The sequence below is a fragment of the Chenopodium album genome, chromosome 2, assembly GCF_948465745.1.
Source record: "Chenopodium album chromosome 2, dcCheAlbu1.1, whole genome shotgun sequence".
Lineage (NCBI taxonomy): Eukaryota > Viridiplantae > Streptophyta > Magnoliopsida > Caryophyllales > Amaranthaceae > Chenopodium > Chenopodium album.
Window position 1 is genome coordinate 5,189,325 of NC_137835.1, and position 5,112 is coordinate 5,194,436.

The following is a 5,112-nucleotide window of genomic DNA, read 5'->3' on the forward strand; positions in this document are numbered from 1 at the left end:
CGTTAATTGCAACAAATGGGTATTATTTATGAGATATAACATATTCTTTTGTTGCAATTAACTTCACATGTTAAATTAAGAGCTAGTACTACTCACTTGAAACTTGAAACATAATAAACATAATAAATGAAAAAGTACAACAAATACATAACAATAAGAAGATGATAAACAACTTTGTACCGTCGAATTAATTAGAAGATTTTAGTTATAATTCGTTATCAAGTTAATGTTTATTCATTTGTATCAACATTGTATTGATAGAATTATACCAATTCCCTCATCAAGATTGAGTCGTCACATACCCAGGTTAATACTCCCTCCGTCCCCAAAAGAACGATCCATTTGGTCTAATTTTAGTCCCAAAAAGAATGACCTATTTGCATTAAAATCACCACCAATTTACAATAATATTTGTGCAAATTAGCTTCCCATATAAAATTTTGTTTCTCTATGTACTTTTATTACTTTCTCTCTCTACTTTTTTACAAACCTCATGTAAATTTATCTTTCCAATATGCTTTTACTTCTTTTTATTTAACTTTCTTAATACCCGCGAAATCAACCCAAATGGGTCGTTCTTTCGGGGACGAAGGGAGTAATTAATTAAAGAGTACTCGTATACTTTAAAAGCTTCTTGACAGGAAATAAGATTAAACTTTACTGCATAATTAATTAAGATAATTATAATAATAATTACAATTAATTTTTCCATAACTAATGCAAATCAATTAGATGGTTGATGATCATGAGATTGAAGATATTCAAGAATATAATCCTTCAAATTCAACCCAACATCTCGATCCTTAACCCTAACATATTTCTCCCCTAATTTATCCAAATATTCCTCCATTCCCACTTTCCCATTTTTATTCCACAATTCCTCCCCAAAACTACGATGCCCAAAATACCCCTCTGCTACCGTCACCCGCGGGTCACCTTCCTCATCCGTCACCACCTCTATAGGAAGCCGCTCGTAGTGTCCACGGCTGATCCCTTCAAGCTCGTCCAACCGGGCCAGGCCCAGGCCCGATACCGAGTAGAGCTCTCCGATGACCCGGTGACCCGACCCGGGAATGTTGATCAAGAAGGGGATACCCAAGGGCCCGCATACTAGAGGGTATGAACTGAGGGTTTTGTAGCAGCCTAGGAAAACGGCGTCGTTTGAGGCTGTGAGTTCTTCTAAGAGATGGTGGTTTGGGAAGCCTCGTTTGAGGGTTCCATAGACGAAGATTTTGGTGGTTTGGTTGGAGGAAATGGTTGACATTGATGATTGTTGTGGTGGAGAGAAAAAGAATTTGGATTTGGGGAATATAATAGAATTGTGTTGTTTGATTTAAATTATACTTTGTCACTGTGTGACTGTGTGATACGGACTATATCGATATTGGATTGGGCCTTAATTTGAGAAACTTGGATTCTTGTACTAAATTCCCTCGTGAGTTAATCTGGTCTATATTATGGACGAAATTTATAAAGAGTAGAGAAAGGGTAAGGAATCATACTCTATATCGCATAAAATATTCCGGTAAGAATTGAACTTATTTTAGCTCTAATTTAAAGTTGGTTAAACCTTAACTTATTTCTCCTAAATTTATCTTATATGAGCTTTGCTGAACTTAAGAGATTTAGAATATAGTCCTGTGGGTACTTGTTGGAATCGTCTCAATGAATAGATTATTAATTTTCAATTGTTAAAATTTATACTTATTGATAATTAAATATATTAGTGAACAAAGATTAGCATCGGCATGGGTGTCCAAGAGAAATGGAGCAAGTATTTAAAAACAGAGGAAGTACAAAGTAATATTAATTTATTTAATGAACATAAATTGTTATTGATTGCTTTAAAGTGGGTGATAGCTTAAAGTAGCCTAAAGCTTTTAACCCAAAAATTCTCCATGAGTCATCAATTTGGGCTGGACTATATTGAAGTGGACCAGTGATGATGCAAACTACACGTTCGTGGCTAATAAAGTTACACGGCCCAACTTTAAAGAACGTGGGCAAGGTCCAATTCATACTTCACAAATGATGCATCTCCATCAATATTTTTGGGTTGTTGCATAAAACCAAACCTCTCTACTTTGATTCTTCCTCCAAATCATCTCAAATATTTGTATCATACTTCTGATTGTTAAAGTAATACAGTAATTATATTAGTGTTACTAATTATATCTTGAAAAATACCATTTTCTCTAATATTTTCATTTTATAGTTTGTAATTAGAATCATTTGTATGACGTAATTAATTAACAAATATTGAACTTTTCTTCTCTTCATTCTAGAATCAGACTCATTAGAGGAGGGTGGACGATAAGTTCTATTCACCTTAATTAGACTCACTGAGTTAATTGAGGTTTTCCCTTTGGCGTTTCCTCTCTGGCTTTGCCCTCCCTCCAATAATATAAGAGCGAGTTCATCGATCAAACATGTTAATCATCAGTTATCAGACATCCCAACGTAGTATATGTTGAAGATCAAGTTAAATGATGATGAGATTTCTAATAACAACAAACACGCTTTATAAAATATAATACTCGTAACATAATAGCCCTTAGAAATTTTGAATAAGTGAAGTATTTCCTCAAGTGAAAATTGATGTGAGGTTACAGGTGTTCTTTAAAGCTTTTAGGAGAATCTTATTTATACTCACCAGAACAGACCACAACAGCTCAAAAGAACAGGACCTTACTATATTAGGTGTTATAAATAGCGAATACATACAAAACGGTCTTACTCTTAGATTATTGAGCTCGGTTAAGGTTACCGACCTTATTGTATTAGTTGTTGGATAGCGAACATGCAAAACAGTCTTACTCTTAGATTGTTAGCTTAATTAGATGGACTAGTGTGTATTAAAATGTACAAAATAAAATTAACAGATTTCATTTGCTTAATCCAAGGGAACACTTCCAATTAATAGTGAAAATAGTACTAGATTCTTCTAACCAGCAAAAATTAGCTGTACGAAATGTAAAATTGAAGCAAACATAACATAAGATTCAAGACTTGATTGATGAACCAAAGCAGCACATGGTGATCTGTTTAAGAATACCAAATCAGAGAAAAGATCTTTAACTACTACTCCGTAAAATTAAATAGTCTACCTCGTAAAAGAACTTTAAGATGCTTTAATTTGTCATTTTAGCATTGTAAATTGGCTTATTAGAATGAGAAATGAATTAAAATAAACGTCAAATAAAAGGGATGCATGAATCATTTGGTTGGTATACGAGAATGGCTAATTATTCTTCAAATATCGCATTGAAAATCTATGAATGTGACAAGATTCTACAAATTTGTATTGGTAATCGTTAATATTATTCTCAATTTCCAACTGTTCTAACTGCGCTGCAATGTAGGCACCTATTTGTTTTTGTGTCCGGATACCCTTACATATTATAGGGATCCAATAATATACATATGGGAATATGGGATATGGCATATGGGCATGCATGCGGGTCATACATACCCATCATAAAAGGAGATCAAGTCGACATCACAAAATTGAATGAAGCTTATACCTTAAAATCATATGACAATTACGACAGATAATCACTACTTATCTCCTATATTGTTGATGTATGTTCATATCTTATTATTTGATTGGATCAGATCATCATAGGGTATCAAATAAAATTATAAGGCCCTTACCTAATATATAGTGCAGTATGTAACGTTCACATTCAGCAAGTACCTACTTAATACAAGTATGGTTTACCCAATTACGAAGTAATTTATTTATAAACAATTAAATTTATCGATAGATCAAATAGGTTAAGTGAACCATTTGATGGAATCAAATGTTAATTGCCTAATAATAAATTTTGGCATATATTAGACAAACCAACAGTTATATTATCATACAAAACCTCAATTTTGTATATCTCCCTACATGTAGAACAAATATTTCTTTGTTCATTAGTAGCTAAATTAAGAAAGATAAGACTGAAAAACAAGAACATAATGAACAAAACTAATCATTGCACAATGTCCATAAAACAAAAGGAGGGATACATTTAACTATATCCTGATTTCTTGTTGCTTTGAAATGTATTAAAATAAATCGACCACAGTATTACATTCTTTATTTTAAACCTTAAACTCTAGCCTAAATTTCCTATTTTCATGTGATCTGATCAAAGTTCAGGTCCCCTAGCCTAATCCTAAAGAATCATATCAATAATTTAAGTTTATGTGTCCAAAATCTGTGCTATAATATAAACCAACAAGAGATCACATTAATCTCGGTTATCAAGCAAAAGTTAACCCTTTTCCTTTATCCTTGTCCCTCTTTTTATCAGTAAGTTAAAATAATCAATAAGCTTAGCCTAATCCACGTTGTAACTTGTACTATTTAGCATTGGGATTATGAATTACGGATCATGTTTTATTTTGGAAACATGTTCAACCTTTGGGTGACCAACTGATCATGTATGAGATTGGCTATATCGACTGGACTACATATTGTACATGCATGAATCGGTCAATATGATTTTATGTGAGAGCCAAACAACCCTTGTATAACAAATATTAAAATATAAAGGATCTTTTACCAAAATAACTAATTTGATAAAAATATTTACCAAAACGGCTAATTATAAATTTAAATTTCAAAACTAGCTAAATAATTGACTTGGTTATACGGACTTAGGGCATGTTCTCATACGTTTATTTTCAGTTCAGTTCAGTTCAGTTCAATTCAGTTCTTAATTTCCTTCTCTTATAAAATATTCAGTTCATTTCAGTTGAGTTCAGTCAATGAGAACTGACCCTTATACCTATATACTTCTTCCGTTTTTATGTTATTGCACCATTAGGACTTTTATATTTTACACTATTCACTTAATCGTCTTTGACTAACATTTGTGATTTTTCCATTAGGAAAAATATAGTCATGTGGGATCTAGTTAGATTCGTCTCAAAATCATTCTTTCAAATATCAATTTTTTATAATTTTTACAAAAGTATAATTGAAGATATTAATAGCTAAAGTAATGCATTGGTAAGCGTGAAATCCCTCGTGGTGCAATAAAAAAAAGAACGGAAGAAGTATATTATTTATAAAGATATTTTGAGACGGAGATAGTATACCTTTAAAAGTGTGGCAAA

At 32.3% G+C, this 5,112-nt stretch overlaps 1 pseudogene; it reads right to left on the reverse strand.

Annotated features, from left to right (window-relative positions):
- Positions 1-634: 634 nt before the first annotated feature.
- LOC145580703 (putative gamma-glutamylcyclotransferase At3g02910 pseudogene) lies at positions 635-1,338 on the reverse strand (annotated as a pseudogene).
- Positions 1,339-5,112: the final 3,774 nt, after the last annotated feature.